At 44.4% G+C, this 17445-nt stretch overlaps 1 pseudogene; it reads right to left on the minus strand.

Annotated features, from left to right (window-relative positions):
• Nucleotides 1-3594: 3594 nt before the first annotated feature.
• LOC123405085 overlaps nucleotides 3595-17445 on the minus strand; it is a 61276-nt pseudogene continuing 47425 nt past the window's right edge.

Consider the following 17445-nt stretch of genomic DNA (forward strand, 5'->3'; position numbering starts at 1 on the left):
AAGAGAAGGACGACGCTCTCGTACTTACGTACTTGGGGCTGCTTGGCGAAAGTCAACGTACCGATCCCCAAGAAGCGTAAGCTTGGACCAAAGGCTGTGGACTGCGTTAATTTGGGATATGCTAAGACTAGCGTAGGCTATAGATTTCTAGTAGTGAAATCTGAGGTACCTGACGTGAAGTTCGGTACAATAATGGAGTCGAGGGATGCTATATTCTTTGAGGATATATTTCCCATGAGAGATATGCAAAGCACTTCTAGACAGGAATCTGAGATAACTCCTGAGCCTGCCATTCCTATGGAATATTATGAACAAACACATGATGATAATCCTGAGGAGGATGACGAGGAAACCCTTGGTAGGGGCAAGAGACAAAGGATTGCAAAGAACTTTGGTGATGATTTCTTTGTATACCTCATGGATGATAATCCCACTTCTATTTCAGAAGCGTATGCTTCTCCAGATGCTGATTACTGGAAAGCTGCGGTCCGTAGCGAGATGGATTCCATCATGGCTAATGGGACATGAGAAATTACTGATCGTCCATATGGTTGCAAACCATTGGGATGCAAGTGGGTGTTCAAAAAGAAGCTTAGGCCCGATGGTACAATTGAAAAGTACAAGGCTAGGCTTGTGGCCAAGGGCTATGCCCAGAAGGAAGAAGAAGATTTCTTTGATACTTATTCACCTGTGGCTAGATTGACCACCATTTGAGTACTACTCTCATTGGCGGCCTCGCATAGTCTTCTCGTTCATCAAATGGACGTTAAGACGACTTTCCTGAATGGAGAGCTAAATGAGGAAATCTATATGCAACAGCCAGATGGCTTTATGATAGAAGGTCAGGAAGGAAAGGTGTGTAAGTTGATGAAATCGTTATATGGTCTGAGACAAGCACCTAAACAATGGCATGAGAAGTTTAATAGAACTCTGACATCTGTTGGCTTCGTTGTTAATGAAGCTGACAAATGTGTATACTATTGCCATGGTGGGGGCGAAGGAGTTATATTGTGCTTGTATCTTGATGACATACTGATATTTGGAACCAACCTCAAAGTAATTGAGGAGGTTAAGTCTTTTCTGTCTCAAAACTTTGAGATAAAGGACCTTGGGGTGGCTGATGTTATCTTGAACATCAAGCTTTTGAGAGATGATGAGGGTGGGATTACACTTCTGCAATCCCACTATGTTGAGAAGATTTTGAGTCGCTTTGGATATTCAGACTGCAAAATTTCTCAAACACCATATGATCCTAGTGTGCTTATTCGAAAGTTTAAAGGCACATCTATAGATCAATTGAGTTTCTCTCAAATTATCGGTTCGCTTATGTACCTAGCTAGCGCAACGAGGCCTGACATCGCGTTTGTTGTGAGAAAACTTAGTCGGTTTGTTGCAAACCCGGGCAATGTTCATTGGCATGCTATTGAAAGAATTATGCGCTACTTGAAAGGTACTGTCAACCACGGACTTCACTATACGGGATATCCATCGGTACATGAAGGGTATAGTGATGCGAATTGGATCTGTGATGCTGATGAGATGAAGGCCACTACTGGGTATATGTTTACTCTTGGGGGTGGTGCTGTTTCCTGGAAGTCTTGCAAGCAAACGATCTTAACGAGATCGACAATGGAAGCAGAATTAACAGCATTAGACACATCTGGTGTCGAAGCAGAATTTCTTCGAGAACTTTTGATGGACTTACCTGTGGTTGAGAAGCCGATTCCGGCTATCCTTATGAACTACGATAATTAGGCAGTTATTGTCAAAGTGAAGAGTTCAAAGTATAATATGAAGTCTAACAAACATATAAGAATGAGATTGAAGTCTGTCAGACGTTTGAGAAACTCTGGAGTGATAGCGTTGGCTTACATCCAAATGGCTAAGAATCTGGCAGACCCCTTTACTAAAGGGGTATCACGTGTTGTGATAGATAGTGCATCGAGGGAGATGGGTATGAGACCCACATGAGTTGCCATGGCAGTAACCCAACCTATATGATCGGAGATCCCGTGACCTTGGACCTGGGAAAACAAGCCAGTGGTGAACTGAGGAGAGTAACTTTACTAACCCACTCCGTTGGAGATGCAATACTCTCGGATACTGTATGGTAGGATGACCACTGTCTTAATGTGTTATAAAGCTTATGTGTAAGCAAGATGCCGTCCTACAGAGCGATCTTTGGAGGAACACACCTATATGAGCCTGACTGCTGGTCACCGTCTATGAGATTGGGGTGATCTCCAGTAAACTCATGAATAGGCCAGGAGTGTGACTTATATGCTCCACCCGAGGGGTCAGCCTTCGGTAGCCTAGTACTAGTAAGACTTGTGGTGAAGCTTCTTTACGCCAAACTGACAATTCAAGGCATAGTCCATTGTTTAGTTGTAAAGGGGTGTAGCTACTTGTTCTAGGTGAAGCTCAACCTTAACAGGTCTTCACTGAAATGCTGGTATATTAAAACAGTGATTGGAACGAGGGAACACGATGTGCCCTTGAGATCTGGTGGGGGATTGTTGAAATTAGTAGTGGGCCTTAGGCCCATAAGAGAATTTCAGAAATCTCCAAGGGCCCATGTAGGTGGTGGCATGACAAGGTGGTGGTGGGAAGTTTAGTCCCACCCCGCTAGTGGAGAAGAAGTTGGACCCCTTTATAAGGGGCTCTCTTCTACATGATATTGGAGAGTGAGAAGAGAAGATGCCCTCGCGCACTCCTCCTCCGCCGCCCGCCGCGCCACGCCACGCCTCGTCACGCCGCGCCGCGCCTTATAGGAATGAGCCGAGCCGAGCTCATACCTACGTGCTTATTTTTTCCGGTCAGGAACGGAGAATACGTAACGGATGTGTCACGATCTGAGACGTCGGATCATGAGTTGTTACCGACTCGGACGTGGGTTCAACCCACATCTCTCCACCCGGCGGCCTATATAAGCAGGGCTAACGCCAACCCTAGCCGTCACGAGAATCAGATCGTGTCTGCCTCACGCGCTCGTTCCTTTGCTGCTGCTGCCGCCGGCGACTCCGTCCCGTTCACCACGTACACGGTCGACGGGAGAGCAGGCCTCCGAAACCCCGCCTCTCCGGTTCCTGTACGGGAGAGGGGCGATTAGGTTTTTGGGGAGCAATCACGCGACTGCTTGCCTCCGTCCGTCTGCTTCGTCTACGTCCACGTCGTCCTCGTCATCGCCATGGCTGAACCGTCCGAGGCCGATCGTCTCGCCCTTGAAGCTGAGAAGAAGAGGGTAGAGGATGCTACCGCTGCATCCACTGCCAACATTGCTGCTACGGCCAACTAGCCTACTGGAGGGTATAGCTCGTTTATCCCACTCCCGTTCGTTTCAATCCTAGCAATACTACTGGCATGCATAGATGTATCAACTATATGCGTAGTATGTGCTAGATTAGTTCATGATCAGTATGTCATTAGTCTAGTCAATGCCATGCTAGTTATTATTTCGTGGATTAATATACCCGGAAAATTGCCTATTTACTCAACATTCCCCAGGGAACCCTACTCATAGACTCCGTCACTTTAATAACTTGGAGGTGCGGAAAGGTGTGACTTGGATCCCAGAACAGATAACTTCATAGCATATCAGCAGTATGAAGATATCGAAGGTTGTATTTCACCAACTTGGTCATAGTTGGTTATAGTTGTCCTCATAAGTTCCAAAAATCTTTGCATAGGATCATGTCCTTGACCAAGAGGTGTCTGACAACTCAGTGAGAGCTTTTTCAATTTTGTTACATGCCCGAGCTCCTCTGCAAATTTCAGTGGGTTGTCAATTTGATAGATTTGTGATAGTTCCTCCAAGGCTTGCATGCTCCCAAGCATATCTTCACACAACCAAAGGTTTTTGGGAATAAATAGGTGCACCAGTTTGTGGTAAGGTTATCACAACCACGCAAATCGAGAGTCTCTAAGTAGTGTAGCTTCCCCATTTCTTCAGGAAGCTTGGTGATTTCAGTACCATTAAGTCGCAAATGTTGGGTTGATCTCTTTTCCGTGTGGACCCAACGGCCCACCTGACCCTTGACTCGCGCCCTGATCGGGGGCGCCCAACCAAACTATGGTTGGTGGCTCGTGTCGCCACGCTATGTAAAAAGGTGGGGTGTCGGACACACACGGTACGAGGTTCACCGTGCGCGACAGCCTCCACCAACAATCCCTACCGATCTAGGGTTAGCGCATGCCGACGGGAAGCACCACCGTCGCCACTGCTCCCGCACACACACACACACTCACCGTTGTCACCCCAACAATGGCATCAGGCTTGTTGTTGCCGAATCGAGTGAGAACGGGAGAGAGAGGCGAGTTCTTGCGAGAGTGGAGAGGTTTTGCGCTGGAGAAAGCTACCAGCTTTTTTGTTCTATTGATCACATCTGTTATTTTGAAAACCAAAAGCTACTTAGCTACATGCCCCGATCAGCCTGCTGCCGATCCAATTCTACCGCGCCATCCCATGGCGTCCGGATCACCAGCTCGCCACGCAGACCAGGGCCTAACAGAAAACCAGAAACAGAGCGAGGGGTGGTTGATCGTGCGTGCAGGCACTCCCCCTCCTCCTACTTGCGCGCTGCATGAATCCACTACAACTACGGGCATGCAGGTGCTTATTAACAGAAATCATCCTATACTAGTTGGGTGGAGCTTAGGCTAAGAAATCTCCCCCTTAAGCTCCATCTTTCTTGCTAATCTCCCTGACTCCCAGTCCCTGACGCATCTCCACATGTCGTACCCGACCGAGCGCCTTCGTCAGTAAATCTGCCAGTTGATCAGCAGTCCCAATGTGTTCCAGCTCCAGCTCCCCATCCTCCACGCATTCACGTATGAAGTGAAATTTAACATCAATGTGCTTGCTTCTGTCATGGTGGATGGGGTTCTTTGCAAGTGCTATTGCCGATTTGTTGTCCACCAGCAGCCTGAATCTGGTGGGTGTCTCTCCCTTCATCTCCGCAAGCAAACGGCTCAGCCAGAGGCCTTGGCAGGTCGTCGCCTCAACTGCGACATATCCAGCTTCACATGAGCTAGTTGCAACGATCTTCTGCTTCTGGGATGTCTACGAGATCGGATTCCCACCAAAGAAGAATACCTGCCCAGAAGTGCTCTTCCTATCGCTCACATCGCCGGCATGATCACTGTCACTGTATCCAATCAGTCTTTCAGCTCCCGCTCGCACATAGCAGCACCCATAGTTCAGAGTACTGCACACGTATTTGAGTATTTGCTTGACTGCTGTCCAGTGTGTCAGCGTCGGCTTCTCCATGAACATGCTCACAATTCCCACCGGATAGGTGATATCGGGTCTGGTGTGAGTGAGATACCTCAAGCTCCCAATGACGCTGCGATACATGGACGGATCGGCATGTTTTGCATCATCTTCCTTCCTTAGCTTGTGCATGCATTCCATTGGATTCTGACACCCATGGAACTCTGACATGCGAGCCACCTCAAGAATTTTCTCTGCATAGTTCCATTGACAGAGTATGATTGTGCCTTCTGTTTGTGTCACCTCGATCCCCAGATAGTAACTGAGCAATCCGTGGTCGCTCATCTTGAACAATTGTTGCATCTGCTTCTTGAACTCGATGATCTGTGCCTTGTCAGTGCCTGTGATGATCAGGTCATCGACATACACCCCCACCGACAGGTAAGATTGAGCATCCCCTCTGCGATAGACGACATGTTCCAATGGACTGCGAGTGAACCCGAGCGTGTTCAGTGTCTCGTCAAGCTTGGCATACCAGGCTCTCAGTGCCTGACGCAACCCATAGAGCACCTTGCTGAGCTTCAGCACTCTCCATGCCATCGACCGTGTATCCGGGCGACCGAGCCACATAGACTTCCTTTGTGAGATCTCCATTGAGGAACGCCGATTTTACGTCCATATGATGCACCTCCCAACTGGAGGGTGCCGCGAGTGCGAGGAAGAGTCTGACAGTCTCCATCCTGGCCACGGGCGCGAACACTTCCTCGAAGTCCATGCCTTCCCGCTGTGTGTAGCCCTTTGCGACGAGTCGCGCCTTGTACTTGAAGATCTTGCCGTCAGGGTCTCACTTCACTTTGTAGACCCATTTGAGCCCAATCGCCTTTTGTCCATGCGGGAGAGCAACAAGCTCCCATGCGGCATTCTCGGCGATAGAGTCCATCTCCGTGTCCATGGACCCTTTCCATGCAGGATCCGCCAGTGCTTCGACGATGGTGGTTGGTTCCTCTGCACTGAGCAAGCAGTTCTCCATGGTCTCGCGTACGACGTCTCCTTTTGTTTCATCCAGGACACAGGAGAGTCGCCTGTAGCGGATGGGGCCAACATCTATGTCACACCGATCTCCATCATGGCTGGGTGGTGTGGCCCAGCGTATGTGTCGTGTTGGGTCCGGCATGCTCGGCTCTGTCGAGGATGATCCGGGCATGCACTCATGCACTCTCGACGCCGGTGTGCCCTCGACTGGGGTCACCCCATGCCTGCGAGGTGTCGATGTTGCAGCGACTGGGGTCGACTCTCCTCGAGGTGGTGAAGAAAATGCAGCTCCCCCTGGTTGACCCTGGGCCCGTGTCCAGCTCGTGAACACCGTGGCCTGTGGTGTACACCACGGTCAACGTGGTGGTCATGGGCGCGTCCCCTGCCGTGCTGGGCACGCTCCAGGTCCACGGGCGGCCCTCCTCAAACACAATGTCACGTGTTACGTGCACTTTCTTGGTTGCTGGATCGTACGCCTTTGATCCCTCTTCATAGCCAACGAAGATCATCGGTGTGGACCGATCTCACAGCTTGGTGATCCCTGGCCCTGTCTTCTTCACATGCACTGTGCACCCAAACGTACGTAGGTGTTGCATGATACGTCCATTTTGCATCATGCTTTTATGTTGATATTTGTTGCTTTATGGGTTGTTACTACACTTCACGGTACAATACTTATGCCTTTTCTCTCTTATTTTACAAGGTTTACATGAAGAGGGAGAATGCGGGCAACTGGAATTCTGGCCTGAAAAAGGAGCAAGTTTGAGATACCTATTCTGCACAACTCCAAAAGCCGTGAAAATCAATGAGGAATTATTTTGTATTTTATAAAAAATACTAGGCAGAAGAAGTACCAGAGGGGGGCCACCACGAGGCACAAGCCTGCTAGGCGCGGCCTACCCCTCGCCGCGCCTAGGGGGCTTGTGGGTTCCCTGTTGGCCCTCTGGCTCCAATCTTTTGCTATAAGGAGGGTTTAATTCAGAAAAAATCAGGAGGAGGCTTTTGGGAGGAATCGCCGTCGCCACGAGGCGGAACTTGAGCACAACCAATCTAGAGTTCCGGCAGGATCGTCGTGCCGGGGAAACTTCCCTCCCGGAGGGGGAAATCGTCGCCATCATCATCACCAACACTCCTCTCATCGGAGGGGGCTCATCACCATCAACATCTTCATCGGCACCATCTCATCTCCAAACCCTAGTTCATCTCTTGTAACCAATCTCCGTCTCGCGACTTCGATTGGTACTTGTAAGGTTGCTAGTAGTGTTAATTACTCTTTGTTGTTGATGCTAGTTGGATTACTCGGTGGAAGATTATATGTTCAGATCCTTGATGCTATTCAATACCTCTCTGGTCATGAACATAATTATGTTTTGTGAGTAGTTACTTTTGTTCCTGAGGACATGGGATAAGTCTTGCTATAAGTAGTCATGTGAATTTAGTATTCGTTCGATATTTTGATGCGTTGTATGTTGTTTTTACTCTAGTGGTGTTATGTGAACGTCGACTACATAACACATCACCATTATTTGGGACTAGAGGAAGGCATTGGGAAGTAGTAAGTAGATGATGGGTTGCTAGAGTGACAGAAGCTTAAACCCTAGTTTATGCGTTGCTTCGTAAGGGGCTGATTTGGATCCACTAGTTTAATGCTATGATTAGACTTTGCCTTAATTCTTCTTTCGTAGTTGCAGATGCTTGCGAGAGGGATTAATCATAAGTGGGATGTTTGTCCAAGTAAGGGCAGCACCAAGCACCGGTTCACTCACATATCAAACTATCAAAGTAGCGAACGCGAATCATATGAACATGATGAAAACTAGCTTGACAAAAATTCCCATGTGTCCTCGGGAGCGCTTTACCTCCTATAAGAGTTTGTCCAGGCTTTTCCCTTGCTACAAAAGGGATTGGGCCATCTTGCTGCACCTTTGTTACTATTGTTACTTGCTACTTGCTACGAATCATCTTATCACACAACTATCTGTTACCGATAATTTCAGTGCTTGCAGAGAATGCCTTGCTGAAAACCACTTGTCAGATCCTTCTGCTCATCGTTGGGTTCGACACTCTTACTTATTGAAAGGACTACTATAGATCCCCTACACTTGTGGGTCATCAAGACTCTTTTCTGGCACCGTTGCCGGGGAGTGAAGTGCCTTTGGTAAGTGGAGTTTGGTAAGGAAACATTTATATAGTGTGCTGAAATTTATTGTCACTTGTCACTATGGAAACTAATCCTTTGAGGAGCTTGTTCGGGGTATCTTCACCTTGAATGGAAGCACAAAGAGTTGCTCCTCAACCTGCTGCACCTACTGAAAATATTTGCTATGAATTTCCTTCGGGTATGCTTGAGAAACTGCTGGCTAATCATTTTACAGGAGATGGAACATCACATCCCGACTTGCATCTAATCTATGTAGATGAAGTTTGTGGTTTATTTAAGCTTGCAGGTTTGCCCGAGGATGAGGTCAAGAAGAAGGTCTTCCCTTATCTTTGAGGGATAAAGCATTGACATGGTATAGGCTATGTGATGATACTAGATCATGGAACTACAACCGATTGAAATTGGAATTTCATCAAAAGTTTTATCCTATGCATTTGGTACATCGTGATCGGAATTATATCTATAATATCTGGCCTCGTGATAGAGAAAGTATTGCTCAAGCTTGGGGGAGGCTTAAGTCAATGTTATATTCATGCCCCAACCATGAGCTCTCGAGAGAAATTATTATTCAAAACTTCTATGCTCGGCTTTCTCATGATAATCACACCATGCTTGACACTTCTTGTACCGGTTCTTTTATGAAGAGAGATATTGACCTCAAATGGAATTTATTGGAAAAAATTAAACGCAACTCTAATGATTGGGAGTTTGATGAAGGTAAGGAGTCAGGTATGAATCTCAAGTTTGATTGCGTTAAATACTTTGTCGAAAGAAATACTTTTTGTGATTTTAGCGCTAAATATGGACTTGACACTGAGATAGTAGCTTCATTGTGTGATTCATTTGCTGCTCATATCAATCTCCCTAAAGAGAAGTGGTTTAAATATCATCCTCCCTTAGAAGTCAATGTAGTTAAACCCGACCCAGTTGAAGAGAAAGTCATTGCTTATAATGATCCTATTGTTCCGAGTGCTTACATTGAGAAACCACCTTTCCCTGTTAGGATAAAGGATCATTCTAAAGCTTCAACTGTGATACGTAGGGGCTACATTAGAACACCTACACCCCCTGAGAAAATTAGAGTTGAACCTAGCATTGCTATTATCAAAGATCTTCTGTCCGACAATGTTGAGAGCCATGATATTCACTTCCGTGAAGATGCTGCTAGAATTGCTAAACCTCATGCTAGAGACAAACATAGGCCTGTTATTGGCACGCCTGTTATTTCTGTTAAGATAGGAGATCATTGTTATCATGATTTATGTGACGTGAGTGCTAGTGTTAGTGCAATACCTCAATCTCTATATGATGAAATTAAAGACGAGATTGCACCTGTCGAGATGGAACCTATTGATGTCACTATTCAGCTTGCCTATAGAGATACTATCTGCCCTTTGGGAATTGTTAGGGATGTTGAAGTTTTGTGTGGTAAAACTAAGTATCCTGCTGATTTCCTCGTTCTTGCTACCACACAAGATAGCTTTTGTCCCATCATATTTGGTAGACCTTTCCTCAATACTGTCAATTCTCATATTGACTGTGAGAAGAAAACTGTCACTGTTGGCTTTGAAGGTGTGTCACATGAGTTCAATTTCTCCAAGTTTGGTAGACAACCTCATGAAAAAGAGTTGTCTAGTAAAGATGAAATTATTGCCCTAGCTTCTATTGATATGCCCCCTACTGATCCTTTATAGCAATACTTGCTTGAGCATGAAAATGATATGCATATGGATGAAAGGAATGAGATAAATAGAGTTATCTTTGAACAACATCCCATCCTTAAGAATAATTTGCCTGTTGAGCTGCTTGGAGATCCACCCCCACCAAAGGGTGATCCTATGTTTGAGCTTAAGCAGTTACGTGATACTCTTAAGTATGCTTATCTTGATGAAAAAGAGATATATCCTGTTATAATTAGTGCATGAAGAAAAGAAGTTATTAAAATTTCTGAGGAAGCACCGTGCTGCTATTGGATATACTCTTGATGATCTTAGGGGCATTAGTCCCACTCTATGCCAGCACAAGATTAAAACCGATCCTGATTCCAAACCAGTTGCTGATCATCAATGGAGATTAAATCCTAAGATGAAAGAGGTAGTAAGAAAAGAAATACTAAAGCTCCTGGAAGCAGGTATTATCTACCCTGTTGCTCATAGTGATTGGATAAGTCCGGTGCATTGCGTCCCTAAGAAGGGAGGTATTACCGTTGTCCCTAATGATAAAGATGAATTGATCCCACAGAGGATTATTACTGGCTATAGGATGGTGATTGATTTTAGGAAATTGAATAAACAACTAGGAAAGATCATTACCCTTTGCCATTTATCGACCAAATGCTAGAAAGACTGTCTAAATACACACACTTCTGCTTTCTAGATGGTTATTCTGGTTTCTCCCAAATACCAGTTGCACAATCTGATCAGGAGAAAACCACTTTCACCTGCCCTTTCGGTTCCTTTGCTTATAGACGTATGCCTTTTGGCTTATGTAATGCACCTGCTACCTTTCAAAGATGTATGATGGCTATATTCTCTAACTTTTGTGAAAAGATTGTTGAGGTTTTCATGGATGACTTCTCCGTTTACGAGTCTTCTTTTGATGATTGCCTCAGCAACCTTGATTGAGTTTTGCAGAGATGTAAAGATACCAACCTTGTCTTGAATTGGGAGAAGTGCCACTTTATGGTTAATGAAGGCATCATCTTAGGACATAAAGTTTCTGAAAGATGTATTGAAGTCGATAAGGCTAAGGTTGATGCGATCGAGAAAATGCCATGCCCCACAGATATCAAAGGTATAAGAAGTTTCCTTGGTCATGCTGGTTCCTATAGAAGGTTCATAAAGGACTTTTCTATGATTTCTAGGCCTCTTACCAATCTCTTGCAAAAGTATATTCCTTTTGTTTTTGACGATGATTGTGAGGAAGCCTTCGAAATACTTAAAAATGCCTTGATAACTGTGCCTATTGTTCAACCACGTGATTGGAACTTATCTTTTGAAATCATGTGTGATGCTAGTGATTATGCGGTTGGCGCTGTTCTAGGAAAAAGAGTTGATAAGAAGTTGAATGTTATTCACTATGCTAGAAAAACTTTAGACAGTGCCCAAAGAAACTATGCAACTACTGAAAAGGACTTTTTAGGAGTCGTGTTTGCATGTGAAAAGTTCAGATCTTACATAGTTGATTCCAAAGTCACTATTCACACTGATCACGCTGCTATTAAGTATCTCATGGAAAAGAAAGATGCTAAACCTAGACTTATCAGATGGGTTCTCTTGCTACAAGAATTTGATTTGCATGTTGTTGATAGGAAGGGTGCTGAGAACCCCGTGACAGATAACTTGTCTAGGTTGGAGAATGTTCTTGATGACCCACAACCTATTGATGATAGCTTTCCTGATGAGCAATTGAATTTCATCAATGCTTCACGTAGTACACCGTGGTATGCTGATTATGCAAATTATATCGTTGCCAAATATATACCACCTAGCTTCACTTACCAGCAAAAGAAGAAATTCTTCTTTGACTTGAGACATTACTTTTGGGATGATCCTCACCTTTATAAAGAAGGAGTAGATGGTGTTATTAGACGTTGTGTACCTGAGCATGAACAGGGACAGATCCTACATAAGTGTCACTCCGAGGCTTACGGATGACACCATGCGGGAGATAGAACTGCACACAAGGTGTTGTAATCAGGTTTCTATTGGCTTACTCTCTTCAAGGATGCCCGTAAGTTTGTCTTGTCTTGCGATGAATGTCAAAGAATAGGTAATATCAGTAAACGTCACGAGATGCCTATGAATTATTCACTTGTCATTGAACCATTTGATGTTTGGGGTTTTGATTATATGGGACCTTTTCCAAAGTCCAACGGGTATACTCATATCCTAGTTGTTGTTGACTACATTACTAAGTGGGTAGAAGCTATCCCAACTAGTAGTGCTGATCACACCACCTCTATCAGGATGCTTAAAGAAGTTATTGTTCCTAGATTTGGAGTCCCTAGATATTGAATGACCAATGGTGGTTCACATTTCATTCATGGTGCTTTCCGTAAAACCCTTGCTAAGTATGATGTCAACCATAGAGTTGCATCTCCCTATCATCCTCAGTCCAGTGGTCAAGTAGAGCTAAGTAATAGAGAGATTAAACTAATTCTACAAAAGACTGTTAATAGGTCTAGAAAAAATTGGTCTAAGAAGCTTGATGATGCACTGTGGGCTTATAGACCTGCTTATAAGAATCCCATGGGCATGTCTCCATACAAAATGGTTTATGGTAAAGCATGTCATTTACCTCTTGAGCTAGAGCATAAGGCTTATTGGGCAATCAAAGAGCTCAACTTTGATTTCAAACTTGCTGGTGAGAAGAGGTTATTTGATATTAGCTCACTTGATGAATGGAGAGCTTAGGCATATGAAAATGCCAAATTGTTTAAAGAAAAGGTTAAGAGGTGGCATGATAAAAGGATACAAAAACGTGAGTTCAATGTAGGTGATTTTGTCTTGCTATACAATTCTCGTTTAAGATTTTTTGCAGGCAAGCTTCTCTCTAAATGGGAAGGTCCTTACATTGTTGAAGAAGTATATCGTTCAGGTGCCATCAAGATCAACAACACGGAAGGTAATTTTCCGAGAGTGGTAAATGGGCAAAGAATCAAGCATTATATCTCAAGTACTCCCATAAATGTTGAAAGCAATATTATTAATACCCTAACTCCAGAGGAGTACATAAGGGATATTTATCAGCCTGTTTCAGACTCAAAAACGGAGAGGTATGTGATTCGGTAAGTAAACCGACTCCAAAACTTTGCCATTAGGAATTTTTATCCGTTTTGGATTTGTTTAGAAAAATAGAAAAATTTAAAGTAGTACGAAAAGCGTACGAGGAGGCGACAAGCCTGCCAGGCGCGGGCCACCCCCCGGCCGCGCCTGGGGGGCTTGTGACCACCTCGTGTGCCTCCCGGACTCCGTTTTCTTGCGGAGTACTCCTTCTGGTCGGGAAAAATTCATTATATGTTCTCCGAAAAGGTCTGACCCTTGTATCATGCAATTATCCCCTGTTTTCATTTTCAGCCTGTTTCTGCCGCAGATTCAGGGCAAGGATGTCATCTCAGGAATCTGTCGGGGAGAACGATCTCCCTCAAGTCTATGAAGAAGTAAATGCTGATCTAAAAAGAATGGAGGTCATGGAGGCCAAGGAAAGGCTGGTTGAAGAAACTAAGGGAAAAATTAAGGAGGAGAATCCGGCGTTGGACGAAGGGCAATCTGTGCTCAACAAGGAAGGAGCTGAGGAAGAGGATTTTCTTCAACCTTATCTCCATCTTTTTCCTCCATCCTTGATCGAACTCTTGAGGTTATGTGAAATAACTCATGTTCGTAATACTTATCTCACCCGTGAAGTTGTTTTGCTGGAGAAACATATCACGGAACTCCAAGGTATAAATCAAAGATTGATGGCCCTCTTGGAATCAAAAGACAAGACAACTCCACCACCATCACCTTCAATGGAAGACAACTAAGCATGGGTATGGGCAATCCCCTTGGCTTGTGCCAAGCTTGGGGGAGTTGCCCCGGTATCGTATCATCATCACATCTTTTGCCTTTACCTTTTCTTAGTTTGATCCTTTTTGGTTTTATCTTTCTCTAGCAGAATAAAGTTCTTAGTGTTTTAGGCTTGAGTTTTGCTTTGTGTCACCCTTGATGTATTCGAGCTCGTGAGTCATATAATAAAGAGTGTTTTAGTTAAGGGCCTTGCCTCATGCCATGATCTGAAAGAAAAGAATGATGAAAGAACAAAAGCATGAAAGATCATGTAATGATCTTATGGGAAGTGATGGCTTCACATATAAAAAGAATGTTGATTGAAACTTGTTGTGGGTGGACAAACATAGACCTTGGTCATTGTTGCAATTAATAGCAAGTAATAAAGAAAGAGAGGTTCACATATAAATATATCATCTTGGACACCATCTATGATTGTGCACACTCATTAAACTATTACATGCTTAGAAGTAGATGTTGGACAAGGAAGACAACATAATGAATTATGTTTGCTTGGTTCCTAACAATGTTATATGACTAGAGATCCCTTAGCATGTGACGCTTGCTTCCACCTCATATCAGCCAAAACTTCCGCACTAAGTCGAGATACTACTTGTGCATCCATAAACCTTCAACCCAGTTTTGCCATGAGAGTCCACCATGCCTACCTTTGGATTGAAGAAGATCCCTCAAGTAAGTTGTCATCAGTGCAAGCAATAAGAATTGCTCCCTAATTATGTATGATCTATTAGTGTGTGGAAAATAAGCTTTGTACGAACCTGTGATGAGGAAGACATAAAAGCGACAGACTGCATAATAAAGTTCTTTATCACAAGAGGCAATATAAAGTGACGTTCCTTCACACTAAGAGGTCACACATCCAAACCCCAAAAGCGCATGACAACCTCTGCTTCCCTCTGCGAAGGGCCTATCTTGTACCTTTACTTTTGCCCTTAAAAGTGTCATGGTGATCGACACCAATTCCTTATTTCGCCTTTATCTTGGCTAACGTCATATGCTAGGGAAAGATCTATATTCATATGTCAACCTAGAAGTAAGTATTCATGAATTATTATTGTTGACATTACCCTTGAGGTAAATAGTTGGGAGGCGAAATATAAGCCCCAATCTTTCTCTGTGTCCGACTAAAACTTTGATCTCATGAGTACCACGTGAGTTGTAGCAATTGTAGAAGACGAAAGGATGATTGAGTATGTGGATTTGCTTTACAAGCTCTTATTTGGCTCTTCCCGATGTTATGATAAATTGCAATTGCTTCAATGACTAAAGGCTATTGGTTGTTAATTCTCAATAAGGTTCTTGATCCATACTTTACTTTGTGAAGGAATTATCACTTTAGCATAAGAGATTACATGATGAAATTGTTGTTCTAATTATGATCATGATGCCTGCATGTCCGTATTTTGTTTTGTCGACACCTCTATCTCTAAACATGTGGACATATTTATTGATCTTGGTTTCCGCTTGAGGACAAGCAAAGTCTAAGCTTGGGGGAGTTGATACGTCCATTTTGCATCATGCTTTTATGTTGATATTTATTGCTTTATGGGCTGTTACTACACTTCACGGTACAATACTTATGCCTTTTCTCTCTTATTTTACAAGGTTTACATGAAGAGGGAGAATGCCGGCAGCTGGAATTCTGGCCTGAAAAAGGAGCAAGTTTGATATACCTATTCTGCGCAACTCCAAAAGCCGTGAAAATCAACAAGGAATTATTTTTGATTTTATAATAAATACTGGGCGGAAGAAGTACCAGAGGGGAGCCACCAGGAGGCCACAAGCATGCTAGGCGCGGCCTACCCCCCTGGCCGCGCCTAGGGGGCTTGTGGGCTCCCTGTTGTCCCTTTGGCTCCCATCTTTTGCTATAATGAGGGTTTCATTCAGAAAAAATCAGGAGCAGGCATTCAGGAAGAATCTCTGCCGCCACGAGGCGGAATTTGAGCAGAACCAATCTAGAGCTCCGGCAGGGTCGTCCTGCCGGGGAAACTTCCCTCCCGGAGGGGGAAATCATCACCATCGTCATCACCAACACTCCTCTCATCGGAGGGGGATCGTCACCATCAACATCTTCATCAGCACCATCTCATCTCCAAACCCTAGTTCATCTCTTGTAACCAATCTCCATCTCGCGACTCCGATTGGTACTTGTAAGGTTGCTAGTAGTGAGAATTACTCTTTGTAGTTGATGCTAGTTGGATTACTCGGTGGAAGATTATATGTTCAGATACTTGATGCTATTCAATACCTCTCTGTTCATGAACTTAGTTATACTTTGTGAGTAGTTACTTTTGTTCCTGAGGACATGGGATAAGTCTTGCTATAAGTAGTCATGTGAATTTGGTATTCGTTCGATATTTTGATGTGTTCTATGTTGTTTTTCCTCTAGTGGTGTTATGTGAACGTCGACTACATAACACTTCACCATTATTTGGGCCTAGAGGAAGGCATTGGGAAGTAGTAAGTAGATGATGGGTTGCTAGAGTGACAAAAACTTAAACCCTAGTTTATGCGTGATAACCGACAGGTGTAGGGGATCGCAACCGTTTTCGAGGTAGAGTATTCAACCCAAATTTGTTGGTTCGCCAAAGGGAAAGCGAAAGAATGTTCTCAAGTATTAGCAGCTGAGTTTGTCATATTCAACCACACCTGAAAGATTAGTGTCTGCAAGCAAAGTATCAGTAGCAAAGTAGTATGATAGCAACGGTGCCAGAAACGATCTGTTGACGGCAGACTATTCCTAACTGTTGTATCAATGGCGCCAGTAGGTTGCGGGTGGACGAGAAATATTCTTCCCCGGCAATGGTGTCGGAAAAGGTCTTGCAACAAGTAACAGCGAAGTAGCAAGGAATAGCAGTAGCAACAGCAGCAGTAGAGTAACAGTAGTAGCAACAGTAGCAACAAAGTGGCCCAATCCCTTTTGTAGCAAGGGACAAGCCTAGACAAAGTAACATAGCGAGGACCAGTAGTAAAAGACTCGTAGGCAGTGGATCGGTGATGGATGAGTATTATGGATGTGATTCATCATGTAACAGTTATAACACGGAGAGATATGTAACTAGCTCCCGTTCGTCAATCTAATGTAGGCATGTATTCCGTATGTAGTCATACGTGCTTAGGGAAAAGAACTTGCATGACATCTATGTTGGGGAACGTCGCATGGGAAACGAAAATTTTCTTACGCGCACGAAGACCTATCATGGTGATGTCCATCTACGAGAGGGGATTTCCGATCTACGTACCCTTGTAGATCGCACAGCAGAAGCGTTAAGAAACGCGGTTGATGTAGTGGAACGTCCTCACGTCCCTCGATCCTCCCCGCGAACCGTCCTACAAACCGTCCCGCGATCCGTCCCACGATCCGCTCCGATCTAGTGCCGAACGGACGGCACCTCCGCGTTCAGCACACGTACAGCTCGACGATGATCTCAGCCTTCTTGATCTAGCAAGAGAGACGAAGAGGTAGATGAGTTCTC

Source organism: Hordeum vulgare, chromosome 6H (genome assembly GCF_904849725.1).
Source record: "Hordeum vulgare subsp. vulgare chromosome 6H, MorexV3_pseudomolecules_assembly, whole genome shotgun sequence".
Taxonomy (NCBI): domain Eukaryota; kingdom Viridiplantae; phylum Streptophyta; class Magnoliopsida; order Poales; family Poaceae; genus Hordeum; species Hordeum vulgare.